This window comes from Catharus ustulatus, chromosome 3, assembly GCF_009819885.2.
Source record: "Catharus ustulatus isolate bCatUst1 chromosome 3, bCatUst1.pri.v2, whole genome shotgun sequence".
NCBI lineage: Eukaryota > Metazoa > Chordata > Aves > Passeriformes > Turdidae > Catharus > Catharus ustulatus.
The window spans coordinates 93,600,762-93,627,923 of record NC_046223.1 but is presented as its reverse complement, the minus strand read 5'-3'; positions in this window follow the sequence as shown (position 1 = coordinate 93,627,923).

The window sequence follows — 27,162 nt, the reverse complement described above, 5'->3', positions numbered from 1 at the left end:
GCCATTTTACTTGTTGGCTCAGAAGATTAGATCTATTGAGATAAATACAGCCCTCATGTGTTTCTATGAAGGAGAGAGTTATGAAAAATTAGTCAAGGCTAAATGAAATATTCTAGCCAGATTCAACCTACCGCTAAATACATGCAGACACATTTAAATAGCAAGATCCAGATACCCTTTATTTTTTTCCTTAATCAGTAAATCTTTCAAACTTTCTGGCTTTTATTTCTGAAGAATTATTCTTTCACTTGTGATGCTTGCTATAAAAATGCATGATGTAGCCAGCAAGGATACCAAACTGATAAACAGAGATATTAGGAATGAGCAAACCATAATAAAGTCAAGGGCAGAGGACACATGCTGAGAAATCACTTCTCCGGTGAAGCCACGACCTTTAAATTAATGCAGTAGGATCTCACATCCATACTATCCATATGCTGAAAATGATCCAATTTACTGGAACATAATCACCAAGTATAAAGACTTCTTCTGTGGGGTACTGTACTTTTAAAACCATAATCATATCTTTACATTTATTGCAAAATCATCTTATTTTGGAACATTTACATAAATGTATATTTTTCCACTTGGGATTTTCTGCATTTGTTAGATTTGATTGAGTTTACAAGATACATTTCAATTGTTGTTCGATAGTGTCAGCTAAGGTTTAGCTTCTCCATGATATGACATGAAGTCTTTATTGAAAATATACAGCAAAATGTTTGAATATTTCATTCAAAGTTATTTGAGAGTGCTATGCAGATGTTTAAATAGCTAAACTTTCTTGAAATTCAATATTTTTCACTTAGTTGCATGCAGTCATGGTTTCCATGATCTCTTTGTTTTCATTCGCATACAAGATCCCAGGATACTTTCCACAGGAAAAATCAGCTGAATTCAGTGAACATTTCAGTGTTCATCAGTATTCATTGAAGCTCTCTGCTTTTGGGAGAATGTATTTGGTCAGGGTATTCATTTTCTTTAGCTTATTATTAAGGGAAAAATACTGGGCCATATTATGTCTCCTATTAGCAGCTACAGTGGAAAATTAGAATCAGGAGGTGTGTTTGCTCTTCTGCTTCTGCATCTTATTAGGGATCACCTGTCTGAGCATTAAAGGGGGAATCTGAAGGCTGTTGGTAATTTTTAACGAGGGAAATACAGACAGGGAGACTAGAAAGGACGTCTACTACACCAGTCCGTCTGATTCTGCATCATGTCATCATCAATGGCCATTGGGAGATGCCCAGATTACCAGAACATCAGGATACTCTTGGAATGCTCACCACCCTACAGGTCAAAAATCTCTTGATGAAGAGGTGGATATATAGTTAATGAACACAGCTTACACCTGCATTGAGAAGAATTACCTTCTTTTTAGGAGTGACCAGCCACCCTCTGGGTTTATTTAATTCTCCTTATTCATTTGTTGGAAGACATGGTGCGCAATTTATTTGTTTGTATTTTAATCTCATATGAGTCAGGTTGTGTCACCTCATCCCCCTTCTTCCCAGTCACCTCTTTTGGGTCCTAAGACCTGGTCTGAGTGCACTAAAATGCAGCCTGAAAGCAACAAAAGTAGGTACTACATCTATATGGAGGCACTCACTGCTGGGGTTGTAGGGGTACACAAACCTTTATAGTGCCAGAAGACTTACAGTGACAGGAAGCAAGCTGCAACACCTCTCTGCTCCAGATGGTAGTTGAGAATGGATGATGAGTTTCCCATTCTATATTCATTTTTTCTTTGGGCTGATCATATTTCCCATCTGCTGTTTTCATATAATAATAGTAAACTTAATTTTAAAAGATGCTATTTATCATATTATTATTATCCCTAGCTCTTATCCCCGTTTTCTCTCTTTGCTCTTCATCATTTACTTCAGCTAACAAGCTATGAAATCAAGAATTAATGTCCAAAATCAGTGCTTGCTTGTGTCTCAATTAGAGGTGTGTTTTCTGTTCTCTGAAGATTGACAGCTTTAAAGAAACTCTAGTGTACTGAATAAGTATTGCCTGAAGCAAAGTACTGCATCACTTCCTATGAAAATTAACTTAAAATCCACTGGTCCCAAACGGTAAATAGCAACAATATTCTTCCTTTTGGAAATTCTAGTGCAAACACTAATTGCTATTCTAAGAACTAATAGCTGCTGATTCCACATTGATCTGAATATTTGTAGCTTCCTTTTTAAGTCATAAGATCAGATTTAATGAACTGAGAGTCTTGAGTGTGATTTTAAGGGACTAAGAAATGTATTTCTTCTGAATGCTGACAATTTTCATGCTCCGAACAGAAGTTTCCCCAATTTTTCTAACAAAAAAATTCCTTTATTTTTTAAAGAGTTGTAGCAGAGGAGAAAGGATTGTCACCTGGAGGTTTTTATGTTTTCCATTCTCCTTTGACATTCGGCCATTGGAAAAGGATAAGGGATGGTGACCTTGCTTCTGTCTTCACAGCTGATGTGGGAAAAGTTTCCATAGTTCACAGACAGAATATAATTTGCTCCCATAAAGAAAAGGTTATGTAACAAACCTAGCTAAATCAGAGCCAGGAAATGCAAAGGTTGGACAAGCTGCTCAATTTTTAATTAAACATTGCATTCACAATTGCGTCAAGTGCCAAACCCAATTTGTTTCTCAAATTGACTAAATTACTTCTAAAGTTCCTGGTTATTTGGTTGTGAATACATCTCCACAATTCATTACCTGGCTAAACTATTTTGATGCTTGTGAGTATAATTTCTTGGTACTGGGGGCTTTTTTGCATATACTTCTCTGACCTTACAATTGAGTAAATTTAAACATGGTAAGTATATGGTGAGATAAGGACTACCTGCTTGTCTCACAGAAAGCCTTTTGGTAGTGGTTAAGTGTCCACTGGCCTTGCTGAAAACACATTTCAAACATCTCTAATGAAATCTACTGTGAATAGAAAAGATCTAATTTACCTGTAGATGATTAAAGAGAACATCACAGTAAACCCATATGTTCCCCAGTTGTGGTATAGTGCCTTCTTGGCTAAATGGATCATGTTTGTCAGTTCTGGAGGGTGCAAGATTCAGTCTGGTTGAAATATTGCTGGTAAGATCTTTTGGAATTAGTTTCCTCTTTCTCAGTTTAGGTTCACTCATCTGTACTTTTCTGTGTCTGCAGCCTAATTTCTTGACAGCAGCTGCATGGACACCATGAAGTCCTAACTATGGAGCAAAGGTGGAATCTGGTGTACTGATCACTGTACATATTATGATCTCTTCTGAGGTTGTTCTCATTTCTTGTCCTGAAACAGGAACGTAGTATCCAGAGTGATCTTATTAATGATACTTATTGCAAAACTGCTCATATTTTGACAGTTTCTGTGGATGTCTAATTAAATCCTTTTCTTCCTCATTATCAGCCTCTTCAGGACTGCATGCAATGCCTATGTGTTTCTGAAAATTAAACTCTAAATAACGTTTGCAAAGGTGCACACAAAGTACACAAGCTCTGCTTGGAGTTCTATTTCATTTGGAACAGATTGTCCAAAAAGATTGAGAGGGCTCTGTCCCTGGAGGTATTCAAGATCTGGATGAAATAAGGGAATGAGCAACCTGGTGAGACCTCAGTCGACCTGCAGGAGATAAGACTATCGACTCTTGAGATCTCTCAAATGTGAGTTACCCCACTTTGTACTACTATATCAACTCTATTTGATCTAAAAGCTTCTGAAGCCTCTAACATCTAAAACATGAGATATATCCCAAGTAAGACTATTTATGCAATTGCATTTCATTAGCCTTAATCTTTCAGCTGAAGTAATGTAATTTTATAATTCATCTACCCATGTCAGCTAATAGCAGAGTCTTACTGCACATGCTTCTTATCACATACAATGTTTCTGTAACAGATTTTGGAGGCAGAATTCTGTTCAAGACTCTCATTTAGCTATTTGGGTATGCTGCATGTGTTGTAGTGAGTTAGCTGAATCACAGGATTCAGCTACCTCTATGTAGTCCCCTAGTGCCAGTTCAGACACACTTGGAAGTGCATTATACCTACTAAGGCACAGATTACATGAGAGTTGCATCCCTCTGAAAACTGGAAGCCAGGTATTCTACCATACACCAAGTGAGAAAATACTTGACATCAATATCTAGGCAGCTGAATGACACCGTAGATTACTGCTGAAGGATGAGCTGCTTTCTCTACAACTCCACCTCCATGGACCCTAGCAAAGAATGAGACACTTGATGTGCCTACAGACACCTATTAATTTAAATACAGTAAATTCACGAATACAAGCTGCACTGAGTATAAGCCCCATCTCTGGGTGTTGGCAAATATTTAGGTTTTTGGCCATAAATAAGCCGCACCTGAATATAAGCCGCTCTGTCGTTCGCAGCGAGGACCCGCATGCAACAAAGTTGCCAAATACTAACAGAACCGCGGCAGGGCGAGGTTTACTGGCTCAGCTAAGTCTGTGCAGGCTCGGCCCACTAGGGGCTGCTGACGGAGCCAGGTGGCCCAGCCCGGCGCTGCCGCTCAGCAGGGCCACTGGGGGCCAGCCGCCGCTGCCGCTGGGCTCGGTCACCATGGCCCGCCGCTGCCCTGTGGTGGCAGGCAGGGACGGAGCCCCCCGCCGCCTCCCCGAGCAGTGGCAGTGGCGGCCCGGGTCCCCCGCCGCCTCCCAGAGCCATGGCAGTGGCAGCGCGGGGCCCCCCCGTCTCTCCCCCGGGCTGTGGTAGAGGAGGGAAGGAGGGAGCTCTCCCACCTCTCTCCCCGCCCCCCGTGCTGCCTGCAGGCAGCCAGGCTCCACCCGCGGTGCAACAGAGTAGCAATTTGTAACAATCGCAAAATGCAGACTTTGCAGCAGCTCGGTTCGGCACTCTGGCTGGCACTTCTGAGGTTGTAAATGTCAGAAAATTATTCACATATTAGCCGCTCCTGATTATTAGCTGCATTTCCGGTTTAGGAGTAAAATCTTAGTCAAATTGGTGCGGCTTGTATTCGTGAAATTACTGTATCTTCATCTTAGATTGGCTCAGCACCATGTGGCATGGCCAGGGTGCTATTCTATGCTACCCACATCATCACTGGGGACATGGCTTTAGGGGGAAGAAATGATGAATGTACCACTGGAAGTGTGAGGTTTTGCTTCCCTCTTTCCATCAGGGAGGTTGTTGGGATCAGCCCTGCAGATATCATCCACTGTCACTGCCTGTACCCTTCCCATTCCTCCAAGATACAGCTCCAAGGAGTGGTGTTGAAAAGTGGTTCGGGTGTGGGAAGTATCCATGGGTGACAGAGCAGCAGAGGTGAGCCTGATCCCAGCCCAGCTGAAAGGAGGCACACAGATCCAGGTGGAGTGGGGCAGAGCAATGGCGCCATGTGGGATTGAGCCAGGGGAGCAGAGTGGTTCCAAAAACAACAGGTGACACAGCACAGAGGGTCCAGATTTTGGGGGTTTGTCAATCATTGTTTTCCATTTCCTTGGGCTCAGGGATTGGAAAACTGATGGTGGGGTGCACCCGTCATCTTGTCTTTGTCTGGGAAACCGTGTGGTGCTGTGTGGGAAGAACGGCTACCATCTTGTCTTTGTCCTGGGGGCCATGCAGACTTAATCTACAGGCAGCGTCCAGCATCCTACCTTGTTCTGGCAGCCACACAGAACTAAGTCAAGGTGGTGAGCAGCTTTTGTGTGTAAAGCATCTTCTCTTTTTGTGTACTTTTATTATTTATATTGCTGCTGTTACTGTGTGTTCCTTATTCCAAGGCTGTTTGATTTCAGTAAATTGTTACCTCGACCCAGAGTCTCTGTCTTTGTCCATCTCTTATCAGAAGGGGCAGAGGGAAGTGCAGTGGCTTATTTGGAATCTAATTTCCAACTGGTGTTAGACCACCACACCATCTCAAGTTGATTTTCATATTTATCATAGTTGATGAAGTCGTCTGGGATGAGCATGTGAAGTATTCATAGGCTGATTAGTCTTTGGGGATGCTAGACAGAAATAGCTGCGGAGACATGTTAATATGTTCTGCTTTTATTTTGTATTTCCAAGCCATAGGAAATCTGCTCACATTTCTTTGCTCAGAGTTTGCTTACACATTGTTATGGCTGAATCTTCTACCCTTTTTCTACTTGTTTAGGCATGCAATTGTTTGGCCATCCCAGATTTTCAGTATCCCAGAAATTATTTTCTTTATAAGGCACCTAAAACAAAATAATATTTCACTTCTTGGTTTTGATAAGGCAGCATGGCCTTTATTCTCATGAAATCTCCACTTAGCCTTCTGTTTCTTTTTCTTTTTTTCTGAGCTTAATCTACTATAGAAAATTGGTGTATTGGCACATTGTTTTACCAGTCAGGTTCTTAAGCTATTGCTCATGAATTTTATGGTATTATATTTCTATATTAGCACTTACAGAATGGAAGGCAGAGGCAAAAGGAACAGCTGAGTAGCACTAACATTATGTTCATACCACATATTTCCCTCATAATAAGGCTGATATCCAAAATAACATTTTAAGTTTTGGTCCTCTCTTGAAGTCAGAGAATTCAAGTCCAAAGTCACACTGGGTATTTTCATAGCACTGTAATTCAGTAGAGCTGTGTTGATGCTCTTACCACAGTGCTGCTGAGATACTCACCTACACCTGTACATGCATTAATTTCTTTAAACAGGCTAGAGGACAGAGCCAAGCAGTTTTTTCCTCACCATTCATTTCTCAGTATTGGCATGGCTGGGCATAACAGCAACAACCCAGCCCCAGCTCAGGAATCAACGCATGCTGCAGATCCATCCAGTGTAGTTTAAATGTGTCCAGGTCCTGGGTTTGTGGAGATAAGGATTGAACTATGTGTGTTGGCTGGCCTTCAGTGCATGCAATATCGGTCAATCCATGTCATCAGTCCCTAGGTTTGCCAAAACCGTTTGCCAGGAGCCTTGACTAACAGATTGTTAATGGTGTCAATAATGTCCCAGCACAGCCACAATGTGCTGAGAGCTTAGGCATGGGCAGCCAGAAAATATTTATTACTTCAGAAGAGAGGCAAGAGAACAGGATTTGGGAATTACGTTTCACAACAACAAGCTCTTTAAATTATTGCTAATTATTCCTTTCTGTTGTTGTCTAATCTTCTTAATAATCATTAAAGTGTTGGGTTTAATTCTCCTTTTACAGTCATAGGAGGAGTATTTTCAGCTTCTTTCCAACAGTCAGTTATGAAGATTCTGCAAAAGCATTCTGTCAGTATGGGCTAGAAGGGGTCACTTGCTTTTAAAATACAACTTGAGCAGCTATCTTTTGACCATGTATGCAGTGGGAGATACGGCTGAGTTCTCAGTCTGAGAGGTCCTTTTGTCCAAAGGCTAATGTGAATGACCGTGATAGGACAGAATTCAAAAGAAGCCTACAGTGGTTCCAAATAAAGGGTTTGAAACAGGCTGGAATTATCCTCCTCCCTGCAGGGCTAACACTAGCAGTGCATAGAGCCTCAGTGTAGGAATCAGCTTGCACTGGTAGCTCCAGACACTGGAGCCCACAGCCAAGATCTGGGCATAGGGCATGACAGGACATGCACTGAGGCTTCTAACCCAGTCTGATGTGCCATGGCATTACACCAGGGCAGCTCAGCACAGAGAAACTCAGGTGGTGCCATGGGACCACATGGTGATCTCCTCAGGCTTGCTCTGAACACTGACTACAGGATTGCTCCCAGGAGAGGAATCAATGCCTGGCTTTTAAAATGAAATTCAATATCTCTGCAAGAGCTTAACATGCCCCCATCTCTTCTTATGAACTGCTCCAACATTTAATTTTCATCCTCAGGGAAGTGGCCTGACTTCAACTTCTAGCAACTTCTCATGCTCTTTTCTGTAGCTCTGAAATATTTCTCTATATACTACAATGGAAATTACAAGCACGCATTAATTGTTGTGGACAAGTAACCTCCATTGCTTCTCTCTGATTAACTGGATAGAGTGTGTTTTTTAGAGTGTGTTTTTCAAGGTTTGCTTCACAAGGCTCCTTTTTTTTTTTTTTTTTTTTCCTAAATCTGCCCTCTTGGTCAGTTACATGTAAAGTCACTGCACCTGACCCTGAATTAGCTACTACATTGTTTAGAAGTGATGTTTAATTTCACCCTTTTTCTCATATCCAAATACTGGAAATACATGACCAGATGTCTTCCAGAGGGTTTTTTCCGTATTCCAAGATTAATTCCTAATATATAATTCACTAAACCATATGATGCTCACAGAGCTTTCTGCCTCCTCTCTTTAAGGCCCATAAGTGTAATTTGTGTGGGCCATGTGATCCCATGACCTGAAACTACTACATTGTGCCAGAACACTTTTATTGTTCGTAGAACACAAATAAATAAAAATTTATTTTCTACATATAGATGTAAAGTATATTACACATCAGATGTTGCACTGGGCTACAGATTTTCCTTTTTAAAAAAATTTTAAACACTTTCTTTTGCCATTTTACCTGCTGGGATTTACTTCAAGCCCTTTTGCTACCTCCATATTAGTAAATTAAGAAGCATGGTAAGAGGAACAGGATGGCAACTCAACTGCCTATACTATTTAGTTGTTATAAGTGTACCTGACAGCCTCAACCAATAATGCTCCCCCAACCACTTCTAGAAGTTAGAGATTTACTCCAGCCCAAAACTCCTTTTCAGAAGATGGGGACTTTTATTAAATAGTATGCCTATTCTAGCCTTGGAATATCAAAACTTTTAGTTTGAGTGTTTAGATGCATGTTTCAATATGTAAATTAAAGTATTTCTCCATTTTTAATGGAAATATTATATGCAGTGTTAGAATTGATGACTAATTTGGTAAGAACTTAACTTTTTGAAGGTAATTCAAATATTATTGATCAGTCCAATTACATGAAAAGTTTCCACAGCAAGTAAAAAAATCCAAGATACGAGATAAGTGTCTTTCACATTGAGATTACCAAAGCCATGATCAGTTATCTTCTATACTTTATGAAGAGAGATGAAAGACTCACTTTAATCTTAGGATGTCTGCTGTTTGACTGGAACATGCATATAGAATGACTTACAAAATCACATACACTGTAGGTCTTTTACAGCAGGCTGCTATACATTCAGCTATTTCCCCACCTGTTTTATTAAGGGATTATTTTTCTCCAGGAGCAGAATTTTGCACTTCTTTTGGTTGAACTTCATGAGGCTTCTCTCAGCCAATCCTCAAGCTTCTCAAATCTCCTCTGGATTAAAGCCCTCTAGTTCAGCCCTTCACCCCTTATTTATCATAACCTGGTTGATTAAGCATGTTGATTGAGCAGAGTTTGGAGGCTGCTTGTTCGTTATCTTCTTGTTGCTCAATAAACTGGAAGTGGATTGCAAGGAAATGTGCTCTAAAACTTTTCCAGGGCCTGAGGTGAGGCTGATCAGCCTATTGTTCACAAGGTGGTTCTTGCTTTTCATGAAGATAAGCATAAGTTTAAACTTTTCCCACCTGGCAAAGAACTTCTCCATCTGTCATCCCAGACTGCATCGAATGAAGTGTGGCCAGAAGGGCAAGGACAGGGAGCCTGCTCCTCTGTTCTACTCAATCTACCCTGCTCTGGCAAGGCCCCACCTGCAGTGTTGCATCCAGATCTGGAGTCCCCAGCACAGGAAAGACATGTACTTATTGAAGCAGTTCCAGAAGAGTCCAGAAGAATGATCAATAGGGCTGGAGTACCTCTTGTACGAAGACAGGTTGAGAGACTTGGGAATGTTCAGCCTAAGAAGGAGATTTCTTGGAAGACCTTATTGTGGCCTCCCTTAATGGAAGGGTACTCAAAAGAAAGATGAGGACAGACATTTTAGGAGGGTCTGTTGCAACAGGACAAGGGGAAGTGGTTTTATACTAAAAAAAGGATAGATTTGGACTAGATATAAGGAAGATTTTTTTTTTTACAGTGAGGATGGTGAAACACTGGAACAGATTTCCCAGAAGTGTGGTAGATCTCATCCCTCTGGAAAGATTCCAAACAGGTTGTATGGGGCTCTGAGTAACTTGGTCTAGTTGCAGATGTCCCTGGTCATTGCAGAGAGCCTGGATTAAGAACTTTAAAATGTCCCTTCCAACCCAAACTTTTCTATTTTTCTAAGATTCTGTGTTCTCAGACTGTACGTGAGAAGGACAGAAAGCCAATTTTTACTCTGAAGATTGAGGCCTAAAAATGTATTGAGTATGGTACTACCTCCAAAAAAAGTATTACATTTCACCAGAATGTCATCTTATTACTAGCACACTGGTGTATTCTTTTCTTCTTGTCCTTTAGCAAACTATATCTTCTTGGTTTTGCCCCCATGCTTTTATCACTCTCCTTTTTTTCTCAACTTCTGTTCCTCTGGGGCTATGTCTAGTCTACTCTGAGTAATTCAGAGGGAAAGATGAGTATATGTTTGGTCATCTCAGTGAAGGATTTTGACCCCCATATGACAGAACTAGATGCCAATATCTGAAAGAACCTCCAAATGATGCCTTTTTTTTTTTTTTTTTTTTTTTTGTGCCTTGAATGACTGTAGATGACAATAGAAGTGCTTTTTACCATCAAGATTGAGTTGGTGCAGATCCAAAAGAAACCAATCAGTGCAGGTAACCTGCCCCTTCTCCAAAGAAAGTTATCAAGAGGCATCCAGGGTGAGGTTCAGTTATCCGAGGAATTGATTCCTGATACATTTTGATGAGATAAAAGTAATAGAAAAAAAATTAGATTTCCTTCTGAATGCAGCAGAATGTTTGTAATATCAAATATAATTACCTTAACCAAGTACTCTAATTTTGTCTATGGTTATAACTAGTGCTTTTATCATTTCATCTGTGTGATCTCTGATCTACTGGCCAAGTATTAGCAACTCCAGCAGTGATGTTTCTTTTCTTTATGAATGAAGGCCAATACACAATTTAACAAATATTCTGTTGTTATATATTGTCTTCGTATTTACTTTCAGATTTTCATGGCTATCTAATTATATTTGATAGCTGATGTGTTCATCAGGAGGTAACAGAAAATCAGTTTCTCTGTGTGAGCAAATGCCATCAGATGGGAAGAGAACAGGCATGGCAAAAAGTACATAATGTTCTGTTGTTAAATCTCTCTAAATTAGCTTGGTGAAGAAAGAACAACTATTTCTGCACAGATTAATTTCTAGTCAACAGAAATGGAATTGCCATCAGTGCTTCCACACAAGGCCAACATAATTTTAAGTGCTATGACAGTCATATGCTTTAATGTTATTCATAAAAGAAAAACGGCATTTCAGGTGACCAGAGAACTCAACAAACCTTCAGAGAAACTTTTGGCATTGTTGTTTAGGTTTTGATTCATTTTTATTTTGCCATTCTCTGTTAACTCAACCTTATTTGTAGAGTAAGAGCCTCAGGTTATATTTACCTTCACAGCTGAGTCTTTGATTCAGCATTCAAGTACATAAAATGAGTTGAAAATAAAGCAACAATCTTGTTTTCATCCTTCCTTGCTGAAACAATACCTCCCTACTTGCCAAGGACATTAAAAGTGGTCAGGAACCTGACCTGCTTTTAGTGGCCAGTCTTCTGCAACCATTTTTCAAAAAGAATGTTGGAGGTTTTGAGTTATGTCTCTAGGTAACTTGCTCCAGAGCACCATCCTTACAATAATAAACTTTTTCTCCATGTTTAAGTGGAATTTCCTGTATTTCCATTGTGCTCATTTTTTGTTCTCCTTTTACCAAATACCACTGGAAAAAATCTGACTCCCTCTTCTTTATGTCCTCCCATAAGTTTTATATATCCCATCGTGTTGGTGAGATTCCTCTTCTTCAGCCTTTTCTTCTCTAAACAATCCCACCTCTTCGAGCTTCTCTTTCTCTATTAGATGTTCCTGTCTCTTAACCATATTCATGGTCCTGAACTGGACCTGTTCCAGTATGACCATGTCGTTCTTGTACTGGAGAGCCCAGGACTGGACATAATACTTTACACTTGACCTGAGCAGAGCTAGCTTGATGAGGTACCACGGTGTCCTATCATCCAGGTAATTAATGACAGTGTTGGCCAATAGTGGTTCTCAGGCTGACCCCTCCCGTACACCACAGGTGATGACCTTGAGCTGGACATCCTGCTGCTGATCAAACCACTTTGAGCCAAACAGTTCATTTTGGTTACGTAGTCCAAACTTCACCACTTTGTTGAGAAGGATATTATGGAAATGTGGGATATCTTAAAAACAAGATAAACAACAACCACTGGTCTTTCCCCAGCTACTAAGCTGGATATTTCATTGCAGAAGCTATCAGGAATGTCAGGAGGGATTTCTCTTCTGTAAATCCATGCTGACTAGATTTAACCAACTTCTTGTAATACATATGTTTGAAAACGTCTTATCTGTCATATTGCCAAGCATTGAGGTGAAACTACCTGGTCTGTAGTTCTCCAGATCTTTCTCTTTGTCCTTTTTTAAGATAGGAACTGTATTTGGTCCCTTCTAGCTCTCAGTTTCTCTTGATTGACCTTTCAAAGGCAGTTGAGAGTGGTCCTTACAATAATACTGGCCAAATTCCAAGTAATCATTGTTGTATCACATGAGACCCCTTAGACTCATGGATATCCAGTTTTGTTTAAACATCTCCTAACCTGGTCCTCCTCCTCCAAGGAAAAGTCCTCCTCACTCCAGATTTTCCCACTGATTTTAAGGACCTGAGAGAATTGGCTAGTCTTACCAGCAGAGACTGATACTCAGTAGTCCTTCTGAGATTCAGCTCCCTGGTTTCACATACCTACAGTCTGGTATTCTATAGTACTAAAAAATGGCAGTTCCAGAAATTCTAAACTGAAGTTTTGCTGTCTATTCATTTTTTCACTCTGCAGACAGGCATCTAAAATTCAGTAATCATTGCCAAAAGTGTTAATATTCCTGCCTGCTGTTCTCAGTTGAACAATGAATGTCTCATGTGCCTCCAGCACCATGGTGCTTTGCACCTCATCCCAAAGTGTTAAAGTGCTGTGCTGAAGAACCCAACCATCAATCACACACCCCTGATTTACTTTTCATATGACCACTTTTGCATACCAAAAACATACTCTGCATTTGTAATTACTAATAAATTAAGAATTTCCTGGAGAATTTAATGAAGAAAGAAGTAACAGAAAAAAGACAAGATTAATATATTTATTTCAAGATCAACAGTTGAAGGCTTGGTCCCACAGTTCATCCCACATCAGTGGACTGCACTCTGAAAAGAATGCAAGTTGGAGGTGATTACTGTATTCTGTACTTCTTCTCTCACCTGGATTTTAATTGAGGGTTATATGATTGTACAGAAAGTCTAGTGTTCCTAAATGGGAGGCTCAAGATTTAGTAGAATGAACATAGGACTTTCTCTTCTATTCTTTAAAAACTGTAGCATAAGGTGGCTGAGGACACTAAGAAGGGAGCTATCATGACACCTATTAGGGTTTTGTTTTTTTCTGGTGTATTGCATCTGGACAACTGGAAAATATTTCTCTGATATTAAAGTAGAAGTGAATGAGAAAGAGTAAAAATTATGTTTCTATGTGATCATTTAATCTATGTAACGATTCCTTGCAGGAATATATTAATGAAACCAGAAACAATGGAACAGTGAATGAATCTCATAAAATGTAGGAACTCACCTTTTCCTATTCTATTTTGGTGATAATTTCTTACTATAACTCTTCAGTTTACACTATATTGAGGGAATATTTATTTTTGATAACATGAACTTAATTAAAGGTTGACATTTCCATTTTCCATGAAACCTTTCTGTAATTAGATCTATTGTAGAAATAATTACTTTTCCTTTTTCTTACGTATGTGAAATGTAATATGTAATGTGTAATTATATGTATGTATAATTATTCCTAAATATAAAAATTATGTGAACTAATATTTCTTGGAAATGTTGAAGACCTTTTCCAAAAGTAATTTTGAATACATTTAAGTTAGAGAGTATCATAATATTGATTTTTTTCTCAAATAACTTCCATAAAGAGGGTAATTGTTTCTCATAGACTAACAGAAGATTTAAAGATCAAAAATTTGTATTATAAAATTGAGTGTGGTTAGTGCTAAGAATTGTTAGTGGCAGCCCCCACCTCCAGCAGGTCTGTCCCAAGACTTTCCTGTCTGACCTCTGGAGCCCAGCCTGGTGCCCCAGAGACCTGGGGCTTCTGCCCAGCCTGTGAGATGTGGCTGCCCCAAGGGAGGCTGAACACTTGTCCCAGACACACAGGACACCCACAGGACATGGGCATGGCTGGCTGCACAAGGATGCTGTGCCTACATAGGACTCACATCGCATCAGAGAAGCACAGGGAGCACCATGTGGTCACACACACATCAGTCCAGGCTCACAAGCACACACAGAGTCACGGATTACCGAGTACAGCATCACCCTTCTGTTCATTTGATGCCCTGCCAGGTCCTGATTTGCCAGCTGGTCTAGCTCAGGGGCTGCTGCAAAATGACATACAGACCCATATCCTCATTGCACAGGCACCCCATAGCCCCCTGTCCCCATGGACTCTACCTACCTGATGTTCTTGCACCAGCGTGGAGCATCTGACTGCTGCTGAGTCCAGCTTGGAGTTTGCTGTTGAATGACAGATGCACACTCCATGCACACCCATCTTGGGAGTGACACAGACGCTTGCCCCCAGCCCCCAAACTGGCACCAGGCGTGTGAGCTGTGAGCCATAGTCCTGCTTCAGCTGCCACTGCTGGACCACAGTGTCTCACCCACACCAGAATCCCAGTAGGTAGCACTCAGACCTTGCCCTCACCCATGTGGAACAGAGGGTGAGATCATGCAAAGCTAGTTACTACAGTATGTAATAAAGAGATAGGATGAATTGTGATGATCAGCTACAGACTCCATCCATAAGTGTGCTCATGGCTTCATTTTACATGCAACCAGCCTCTTTTATACCCCTTTCTATTGGCTTCCCCCTTCATTCCTCTGTGCTCCCCCTTTGCCTGCATATTCCCTCAACAGCATGCATAGCTCCATTGGCACCCCCCTTCCATCTTTATTCACCCTTGGATTTGCAAAGTCCTAGCTTGCTAGCAGCTCCTTGATAGCCCACTGGCTACTGTAACTGGGTAGGTTTATTTCTTATCTTTGTCTCCATTATACTTGTCTGTACGAAGAACTTCTGCATCTTCTTGTTTGTATCTTCCATCTATTCTTATTATCCCTTTTTTGCATTGAAAAGGTCCTTCATACATCCTTAAAGGAGAAGATGCTCTCTCCTCCCATATACACTTGAAGTTCATTCCATGGATTGGCTGGATCACATGTCTCTTCCTTACAGGCTTCAACAGGGAAGAGTTCAGAGTATTGAGTGAGAGTTTAATTCTGCCACAAGGTATCATATCAATTTTAATATCTAAATAAGTATTTAATCTACTACTGCCAAGTGGTTTTGTCATTTATAGACGTGAAAGGAAGCCCCTGACTTGGAGAGTTTACAGTATTTAGGCAGAAGGTAATTAGAAGAAAGGCTCACTTCACTGAAGTGGAGTTAATGTTTCTAGAAGCATTCAGTGAATGAAGTACCTTCAGAAAGCTATTCACACTTACTCTTAATTGCCCTGTGGGAAATCCTTTCTCTTTCTGGAGAAGGAGCCTTGTAATATTAACCTCCCAAAAGATGCTGTCAAAACTACCAGACCAGTGTCAGTCTCCTATGGAAAAAAAATAGCTGGATATGAAGGGTCAAACAATGCACCACAAAGAAGGTGAGAAAGAGTAAAATTGTGGGAAGATAAGTTAAATCGAAGTAATAGAGACTGTGCCCATTGTTTGAGGTATCAAAAAATGCAATGAGTACCAGGGACCCAATCTGGGTTCAGGAAAGGTCTGTTTAGACTGATTGTAAAGCATGCATCCTCACATAACCCTAGCTAGAGCCTTCATCAGCAGATATTTCCATATGTGTCAATCTCCATGGCCTGGTTTCTTTCCTGAGGAAGCAGGATTAGGAAACTGAAGCATACTTGTGCATACTTCACTCTAATCAGCAGAGACACAACATGGGGGTAATCTCAGTCTTCCCATTTACCCATATCTTTACTCAGTCTCAGTAGGAATTTCCCTCTTCACTGTGTGGGAAAATCAATGTGACTTATCTCCTAAAGAAGTTTCTTAAAATACCCTCTGGCAGCATGAAAGTTGCCCTACAAAACCTAAATAAAAATATATGTTTTGTTTCCCTTTTTTAAAAGAAGAGTTTTGGTGTGGTTATGAGTTCATATGCAACATACTGTTGATTCTGCAGTATTTGCTCTCAGTCCTGGAGTCTTGAAATAATTCACACTTCTGATGATATTTCAGGGATTAAATCACAGGTTTAAGGCAAATTGATGGCTGAGCTACAGAAGTTATACTTGAGTGAATATGGTGCTGGTAAAAATATTAATGAAAAAACCAATTGTACCTTCCTGCTATACTTGTCAATACAAGTTCTAATATCAAGGAAATAATTTTTCTTGTTGTAAATTAATGTCTCAGTTTTTTCTCACACAGGATAATTGTTATATATTTCAATTACAAACTCTTTTCAGGATCAGCCTTTAAATTCCTTTGTCTATAATCAAAATTGATGTCCAAACTGTTGCTTGGAGTACCCAAACTTGACAGTACCTGAACTTACCAGGAGCCTCTGCCACTTGGCTATGTAAATGTCTGGTTTGTTCAAGTCGGGCCATGATGTTAGTTTTTTCAATCTTAGACACTCAGTGCCACCTTTCCGCGAGGACCCAACTGAAAAAAACATGAATGAAAGTTTGTATCTGAGAGAGAATTCATATGGCATGCAATGAATATTCCTTAATACTTGCTCACAGGGTCCAGCTTCTCCAATAATAAATTTCCAGACCTGTTCAGTTGGGACTGAGGAACTGCTTTTAGTCACCAAGGAATTGGGAGCTTTTTCCCTCTTTAGAATGAAAGTTTATAATCCTGAGCTTCTTTTTTGCCAGGATATTTTCTTAGAGAAGGATTTTTTTTCACCCACAGTAAAGCAGGGACACTGCCGCAAAATAACTCATATCTTTTGTATCAGAGAGCAAAAGAGCAGATGAGCTTATCAGAGGAGCATGATGATGTAGCCTACTGCTTCCTGTCATCTAAGATATGGAAACCAAGCCCTTTATCACCACCACCATCCACACAGCTCTTCAACAACTCTTCAAAGAATCTAGACTGTGGTTCCTTAGTAGGTGAAGGGACTAAGCTGTCCTATTCCTAGGAAAAGTCCTCTGAAACATTTATAGTGTGAATGTCAGATTCCTTGTTGAATTTGGGTCTTATGGAATTCACTAGTTGCAATGTAAAAACATCGAAAATAATTTCTAGCTCAGTTGTTGAAATTCTGAGGGGTGGGTTTTAAAACCCTTTCATTTCAGTGAGTTTCTTCTTTTCTAGCTTTAAGCACCTCCTCAATTTGAGGTTAGTTTTTTTTTATCAGCTATCCAGAGGCACAGAGATGGGACTTTGAACTTTAGGTTTATTGTGATGGGCTTAGAATTCAAATCATGACTCCTTAAAATGTATTTATCCATTTTAAAAATAGATATAGACTTCTAGAACTGATAGATAAATACATTTTCTAGTTCATCTCAGTAGCACAGAAGGACTCTTAAATGCTGTTGAAAATAACTTTTAAATATGTTCCATACACTCAAAAAAAAAAAATCCGTAAATTGTTTTCTCTAAGTTAATATGATAATAGGTTAGACAACAAATCAGTTGAACTGAGATATTAAGAACCCCACATAATATTCAATCTGTTGTTTTATTTTTAATTGCCACATTTTGAAAAAAGCTTCATTCAAACAATGAAAGATGGAGTTTTGATTGAATCTCTGAGTGAGGTCAGTGTATTTTTATCAGAGCCTCTGCAATGATTCATCCATCTGTTGTCTCATTGCTTTCATGTTCAGAGGCTTCTCCTCTGTATTTATTTTGATATTAAACCAAAAGGAAAAACCAGCCCATTTCTTTGATTTTCCCAATCATGTTCTGTTAATGAAGGATGACTTCAAAAGGTCTAATTCCTAAATATTCATAACTTAGCATGGACATCTATATACACTGATTAAATATACAAAGCAAACCCACAAAATTTTCTGTGTCAATTTTCATTCACTAGTAATTTAAGAAGTCAATTTGAGAAGTTACCTGTGAAGCAATTAGATTATATTCTCGTTTTATTGCATAAATTGGATCTGTAAAACTCACAAATTAAATGACTGATTTCCTCTCCTATCTACTGGTACATCGGATTTCTATACCTTCATAATCTTTGGGCACCACTTCCCAGAGCATTCTCCTGGAGAAACAGTCTGGTCATGGCTTGGACTGGGACATGGTAAAAACTGGGAGTGGTGATAAATGGTGTGGCCAATCCTAAGTGGTGCTCCCCAGGGCTCACTGTTGGGTCCAATCTGGTTTAACATCTTTATCCGTGATCGGGAGGGGGTGATCAAGTGCACCCTCAGTCAGTTTGCAGATGACAGCAAGTCAGCTGTGAGTGCTGATCTGCTGGGGGCTAAGAAGGCTCTGCAGAGGGGTCTGGGCAGGCTGGATCAGCAATAGTGAGGCCAGCAGGACCAGTGCAGTGATTGTGCTTGGCACTGATGAGGTGTCCACTTCCAGACTCCTCACTACAGGACAGGCACTGAGGTGCTGGAGAGTGTGCAGAGAAGAGCAACAGAGCTGGTGGAGGGTCTGGAGCGCAAGTCTTAGGTGGAGTGTCTGAGGGAGCTGGGGTTAACCTGGAGAAAACAAAGCTGCAGGGAGACCTTATTGCTAACTACCTGAGAGGAGGTTGTGGAGAGGTACAAGTCAGCCTCATCTTACAAATAACAAGCAGGTTTAGATTGGATATTAGGGGAAACATCTTCAAGAAAATGTACTGGAAGAGGCTGCCCAGGGTGGTGGTTGATTTACCATTCCTGGAAGTGTTCAAAAGATGTGTTGATGTGTCACTCAGGGACATGGTTTAGTGCTGCACTTGGCAGTGCTAGGTTAATGGTAGTACTCAAAATCTCATCCAACTTAAATGATTTTATCATAGAAGAAACAACAAACTCATTAAATAAGAATTTTCCCCTAAAGAATTCTCTTTCAAAGAAGAGGAAATGTCCCCCCAGCTGTATTTATGTGCACCTCTCTATATCTCTGTCTATATCTATCTCCATCTATCTGTAGGCATGTGTATAAATATATATAAAATAATTGATTTTATGGTGTGTCACCTACACATACTGCACAATCATTTATTTGATCACCAATAATCTAAAATTTAATTCCACTTTACCACTAAAGGCACAAAGTCCCATCTCAGGTAGGTTGTAATGTTCTTAACACATACAAATCTTTGGAATTGTGCTGGATGCAGAATTTTGTAAAATGAATATCTAAAATGTCAGTTTTAACCAAGTTTCCAAGGTTCGGTACCTGTAGTGAAATGCGCTTTCCCTTCTCAAACAGGAGGTTGATTTGGGCTGGAAGAAGATTTGCAGAGTATAAGTGGATATTTCTGAGTTTTGCAGCCTTCTTCAAACCAGTAATAACTATCAGATCATTTTAACTGATGTTGTAAACTCTACCTGCAAATAGTAATATTTCAACATTTCTGATTTATAGATCATTTAATCATTGAAAAATACAAATCCTTTTTTGTTTTCTTCAGAGTTGTAATTTTAATACTGTTTTTTCCATTTTCAGTATAAATACAGCACAGCAATATTTCCAGTACAATATATTTGAAGACCACTATATATTTTTTCATTGATTTTTATATTAGATCAGAGTTGTGTTTAGAGTTTTACAGTTGTGAAGTTTGTTAATGTGTAAGGATGTGTTAGTTGTTTCCTAAAATGCAAAATCATGCTGTCATGCATATTCACGTGTATTAAACTGAGGTCTGAGTTTCAGCCTTTGAATTCATAAATCCTCCTTGTAATTTGAACAATCTGAATAATCCAATATTTAAAATCACAAATGTGTTTTTTGATTGTTCAGCATTAAAATCTGATTAAATTCATACTGGCAACCTACCCTGTTGGCAAAACTGCAAGGACAGCTCTGCAACAATGAAGGCATAAGACATCTCCATTGCCCTGGGGGCAAGAAGGCACGAAAATTGCTGAGGCTGGAAGAGACCTCTGGAGTTCGTCTAGTCCCACCCTCTGCCCAAAGCAGGGTCAGGTAGAACAGGTTACCTGGAACAATATCCATTCAGAATTTCAACGTCTCCAAGAATGGAGACTTAAAAACATCTTTGGGATACCTGTTCCAGTGTTTCATGATTCTCAGTCAAAAAAAAAACCAACAAAAAAAGTTCCTTTTATGTTTCAGGGGAACTCCCTATATTTATATTTGAAGTTATGACCCTTGCCTCCTGTTCTTTCCCTTCGTACCACTGAGAAGGGTGTGGCTCCAATTTTTTTTATTACCCTGACCTACACATTGATACACTGATAAATCTTCTCCAGTCTTTAACAATCCCATCTCTCTCTGCCTTTTCTTGTATAACAGATGCTCCAATCCCTCAATCATATCTGGGTCATTCACTGAACCCACAGCAGCCTGCCCATGTCTCTCCTGTACTGGACTGGAAATAGCACTCCAGATGGGTCTCACCAGATCTGAGCAGAGGGGTAGAATTGTCTCCCTAGAACTAATGGAAGCAGTCTTCCTAAAGTAGTTAGGATGCCACTGGCTTGCTCCACAAGGGAGTTTCATGGAGCTATTCCTTCCCTTTTGGACATCTTTTTCCACATACAACCCCCTCTATCATGGTCCTCCCTCCATTTCCTGTAGTAGTGTGATGACAATAAAGCACGTGCCACTGAACACTTTACTCAGTTTCTGGCTTAAGCTTTGTGTGTTCTGCCTGCTGATCCAAGCCTGAATAAGTGATCTGAGGCTTTTCCAAACTCTGTTCCTACTCTTGGCAGACAATTTAGGATGAAATTTTCTTCCTTCTCTTGATACTTCCTTCAGAGTAGGTGTTTCTTGCCCGCCCTTATCTGGGAAAAGGTAGAGCCTTCCTTCTTCTAGCATCAGGGGGAAAAGCCCATGAAGATTAAACATGCTAAATGCATATGCAATGCAGAAATATGATAAATTTAATGTCTTAAATCAAGTAAAATTTGCAGTTGCTTCAGTATGGAATTAATTCTGAAGCCTGTGTAGGGGAGGTAGTTTGACACAGCTCATACCTTTTTGTCCACTGCTGTACCCTTGACTTTGATGTATCATGTTTTGTCTTTCTCAAATTTGGTTTACCCCTATCTTACCCTTGAGGTCCTTTTCCCCAATCAACTTTGCCTACTGCCAGTGCAGAAGTGAGAATAGAGGATATACCATTACTGAATTGCAGTCTAAGAGATACTGAAGTTCACAAAGTACATGCCCTGAGGGCTACAAGGTCAGAAATAGTTCCTATGGTGTCCTAAATCCCATTGCCTTCCCATTTCCCTGTTACGACATTTATAGTCCGAGTGAAACAACCAATGTAAGGGCACCTCACTGTTTTGTTGGTAATTTTTAAAAGGTTGCAGTCTTCTCTGTGGAGCAAGAACATTCCTTCCAGGATATTTTTAATGGGAATGTAGGCAGCCCCATTAAAATTCCCCAGGCTCATACAGACAAAGTGGTTTAAATGCTGATGACTGCAACAGAACAGAGACACTTTATATTTCTTCTGGATGTAGAATTCTCATAAGATTTGGAAATACACTTCTAATTCTCAGTTAATTTGGAGAAAAAAATTTTGACAGAAAGCATTTGCCCAGTCCTGTCTCTGAAAGACAATTGTTCCACAACAATGCAAGAATACTCAATGTACTAATTGATCAATATTGTGGGATTGGTGTTTTGAACAATAGAACAGCTGTCATGAGCATTTTAAAACTTCCCATGCCAATGATGCACTTGAGGAGTAGGGAGTGGGAGATTTTAAGAAATTCTGAAAACTATAAAGAAACCAAAAGCTTTCCTAAATACAGCATCCACAAACATCCTGTCTGTATTGTAAGCAATGTTGCCAGTGTTCAGAGTCTCATGTCCTTATGATAGATAAATAATATCTATCATTCAGTCTTCCACTCTTCACAAGAATGCATGTTTGCTCCTGCAGAGATACATTTTCTATGGTGTATTTTCACATTAGTCTGTCAAACTGTGTGCTTATCTACCAAAGAGACAATATGGCTGGCATGTCAAGGAGTAATGTGGGTCTTCATTATTCTAGGCAAGTCTCAAAACAGTACATTACCTTGAAAATATAAATACTTCTTTGTTGAAATATTAGATCAAAAGCTGGTCTTAAAAGTAAAATAATCTTGTCACAAGATGAAGGGAAAGAGAAAGGTAGACAGAAGAAAGTCATGTCCTTTCTCTGCAGTTTTGTCAGTTATGTTACTATGGGCTTTTTAACTTTGTGCAAAAGAAATGCACATCCTATGAATCACAGCCAAAAATTAGTGAAAATACCACATTGCAGTAATTCTCTTTTCCTCATATTTTTGAATATATCACTGTATGAGAGGGAATTGATTTTTATTCAGTCAAATTAAACTAAGTCTCCCAGAATGGTGTTTACAGTGATCTTATCCCTTTCTACAAATACCTGAAAGGGGGTGTAGCCAAGTGGGAGTCAGTCTCTTCTCCTGGGCAACCACTGACAGAATGACAGGACACAGTCTTCAGCTGCACCAGGCGAAGTTTTTACAGAAAAAAATTCACTGAAAGAATGATTGAGCACTGGAATCATCTGCCCAGGGAGGTGATGGAGTCACCATCCCTAGAAGTGCTTAAAAAAAGACTGGATGTGGCACTCAGTGCTGTGGTTTAGTTGATGAGGAGGTGCTATGTCACAGGTTGGACTTGATGATCTCAAAGGTCTTTTCCAACCTAGTTCATTCTGTGATTCTGTGATCCCAAGTGTGATGTGGATTTACAAAGCAGTTCGTAAGTGGCATTGTGAACAAACAGTACATGTGTGTCCCTCCATTAAATAAGTTTTGTTATCAGATGAGATGCTTTATTTTTCCGGTTTTAGTCACATCTAATTGATAAAATTTTGTATACAGAGAAGAATATAAGATAGGACTGTAAGGGATCTTCAGATATTTCCTGGTCCAATACTATCCATGATCTATTACCCACTCATCCTGCTCAGATAATGTTGTTAATCTTTTTTAACAAACATTCTGAGACGGAGATTTCATACCCCATTTAAATATCTATTCCAGTGCTTGTCTAGCCTTACTGTAAGAACATCTCCCTGTATCTGAATATTCCCGGCTACAGTTCAAAGTCATTTTTCCTTGTTCTATCCTGAGTAAGAAAAAGTAGAAAAAAATACATTTTTCTTTTACTTGCTGTAGATTTTTGTGTACTCGAATTAAATTTAAAAGTTTTCTCTATTCTACTTTTCTTCAGCAAAAATAACTTACTCAATCTCCCTTCAGAGGGCACATATTTTAGCCCTTTTAATTGTTTGTAGTTCTTTGGCTCTTCCCAAGCTGATCCACTGTTTCTTAAACCTCTCCAGCTGACATCTTGCCAAAAACTAATGGAACAGGTCAATTATTTTTCATATTGCTTGTGTTTGTAATACTAGGCTAAATTCTTTTCTTTTCTCACTGTAGGGTTAGTGCATTTAATTACCTTTTCTTCATGAATTCCAGGCCTTGTTTTCAAGATCTGAGGCCTAGCCAGTGTGCTTTTTATGATTTCTTTTCTGTCATTTAACTTCACTGAATTGTATCCTATTTATTTTATGTAATTTCTTTCTTTTGTTGAAGTTATTTTAAATTGTGATCCTCATTGCCAAAACATCCGAATCTATTCCAACTTGACATGACCTACAACACTGATTTTCACAGGTTTGTAGAGATGCACAGTTTGTTCCCAAATTGTATGACCAACAATTACAGTCTAAAATCGCTGATGCTGAAAAATTGCTATCTCTCTGGAAATGTTTTGGAAATTCACCAGCCGACTGAAAACTGTTAGAATAAACATAGCTTATAGATGCACCACATGAATCAGCCTAATGTAGTAGCCTAACTCAGAAAGCATTTCTGTTCCAAGAACTGATGGTAAATCTATAAACTTCATAGGCTCCAAAACTGGTAGTACTGGTCATCCTAAAGAATGACTGCAATGTTAAGACTAAATATCAAAAAGATGTATGTATATGTATTTGTGGGGTTTTTCAGCTGTGTTTAAATGGAAGACTTTGCAATTTGCCTATGTGACCATGAACTTTGCTCTACATGTGACCCAGCTAGAGATCACAAAATTTGTTTTCTAAAGGCAATCTGTATCTATATATGCCAAATTTCAAAGAGCATAATAAATGTTTGTAATTTTAAAAATCATGTGCAAAATATCTCGTTGTATTTGTCAGATATATTAGGGCTATTTATGTTGAAAAATGGTTGAAGCTATTAGCAGATATATATTTGAAATATTTATTCAGCTCTGTTGACTGCTGACATTAGTGGCAATGGGGGTTCAACTAGTTGTAAAACAGATTTTAGGACAGGTAGTTTCTGGTGCTGCTGGAATATGTAAGTGGGGGTGGAGGGCAAGATGGTAGGTTGGTAAAGTGAGAAACTTGCTTCCAGTTTCTGTAGGTTCCAAGGAAGTCCAAGTCTACATATCTGAACACAAATCCATTGACAGGGAGTTCCTAAATAATCTGCTTCCATAGCCTACAGAAATAAAAAGCAGCCAAGAGCATTGGTACTAGAATAGGCACAGAAAGAATGAAGCTGACTTGGTAACCCACCAGTTAACTAAGGGTATGTAGGAGCCTGAGATCAAGTCCCATCACTGTAATTTTTCTAGAGAGTCTTCAATATAAAATATATAAATTATCCTAGCAGCAAAAAACAGAATGAGAGGTTTCTCCTTTGCTTCCACAATCTGAAGAGTCTTGCTTTCTCAGTTCAACAGGGCTGGTCTCCTAGTCTGTCAAGATTTTAGCCCACTGATCATGTCTGTATCCTACGAGTTAAACAATGGTGGAAACCTCTTTAAACAGAGGGAGGCCTACAGTTCAAGTTTACCATTTAATAATGATCAAGATTTAATAAGGCTGGGTCTACTCTTGCCTCCTTTTCAAACAATGATTTTCCTTTCCTTTCCTTTCCTTTCCTTTCCTTTCCTTTCCTTTCCTTTCCTTTCCTTTCCTTTCCTTTCCTTTCCTTTCCTTTCCTTTCCTTTCCTTTCCTTTCCTTTCCTTTCCTTTCCTTTCCTTTCCTTTCCTTTCCTTTCCTTTCCTTTCCTTTCCTTTCCTTTCCTTTCCTTTCCTTTCCTTTCCTTTCCTTTCCTTTCCTTTCCTTTCCTTTCCTTTCCTTTCCTTTCCTTTCCTTTCCTTTCCTTTCCTTTCCTTTCCTTTCCTTTCCTTTCCTTTCCTTTCCTTTCCTTTCCTTTCCTTTCCTTTCCTTTCCTTTCCTTTCCTTTCCTTTCCTTTCCTTTCCTTTCCTTTCCTTTCCTTTCCTTTCCTTTCCTTTCCTTTCCTTTCCTTTCCTTTCCTTTCCTTTCCTTTCCTTTCCTTTCCTTTCCTTTCCTTTCCTTTCCTTTCCTTTCCTTTCCTTTCCTTTCCTTTCCTTTCCTTTCCTTTCCTTTCCTTTCCTTTCCTTTCCTTTCCTTTCCTTTCCTTTCCTTTCCTTTCCTTTCCTTTCCTTTCCTTCTTTTCCCTTCCATCAGGAGAAGACTTGCTATGTTTGTTTCTGTTTCATTTAAAAATTAACCTCAGAGTTCCAGGGAGGTAATTGACCCAAGGAGAGACAAATTTCAGAGGCACATACATGCTGGGTTTGGCTGGCATAGAGTTAGTTTTCTTCATATCTATCCATGTCTTGGATGTGTGCTGAAAACAGTGCTGATAACGCAGGGATGATTTTGTTACTGCTGAGCAGCCCTCACACAATGCCAAGGCCTTCTCTGCCTCTCACACCACCCAGCAGTAAGGAGGCTGAGGAAGTAATTTGGGAGGGAGTGGAACCCTCCCTCCGACTTTGTTCTTAGAAAGTGATCAAAACTTCAGTGATGATTTGATTATAGACACCAAACCTAAACTGAGTCTCAAAAGCTGATTAAATTCAATGGAAAACAAAAAACCAGAAAGTTAAAGTTTGGTTTTTTTTTTTTTTTTAAAAGGAACCTGTAGTTTGAGTCTTTGTTATAAAGTGCTTTAAGCTCCATCATTCCTTTTCCTACCTTCAGCTATAGGCTTCTGTCCCTTACGCCTTCACCTCTTCATAGAAATTGGAGATATCATGTCTTGTGCCTCTAAGCTGGTAATTTATTTTGCTTCAAACTGGATCTGTAAAATGACACTACTAAAAAAAAAATTCTTGTTGTTAGGAGACTCACTGAAGTCAGCTGGGGTCATTGATTAGAGGCTTAGCTGTAAAATAGCATAGGGAATTTCTTTTAAGCTGAATATAAAACTTTGTGATGCTTGCAGCTCATGTCAAGAGGAAAGCACATTGAGGCTCCATGTCTCCACAAAAGAAAAGCCATTTTATACAGAATATTGGGAATAAATAACAACCTAAAAGAACTAAGGAGAGAATAGAATGTGAAGACAGCTGAGTAACATCTGGCAAACTGCAGTGAACCACAAAATGTTCGTTCAAAACCCATAAAAAAACAAATCAAAAGAAGGAGTAGAATTGGTCCTACACCAAGAATGAGGAAGATAATCCAGTGTGATGCTCTAGCAAAGGAATATTTTATTTATTTTCAGCAATGCTTGTCTTTTTAAAGTATTGCTCTGTTACTAGGAATAAGGCTACAGAAATAGAAATACTGAATTTGAGAAGAAAACACAAGAGTACTGCACTATGTAATCTCTCAACCTTGAAAAAAATAACTAACACTCTCCTAGTTATGATTCAATAAATCACTCATTTTGGAATTTATGATGCATAAACTAATTATAAGGCACATTCATCCATTGTCAAGCTTTTCAATCAAGGTTTGAAGGAGAGGCAAACTTCAGCAGATATAGTTAAACAAGACCCTGAGCCACAAAACTGAACATAAACTAAAATTTGCCTACTGGAGTTCCTGAGCAGAATTCTATGTCATGAACCCATCCTTAATTGAA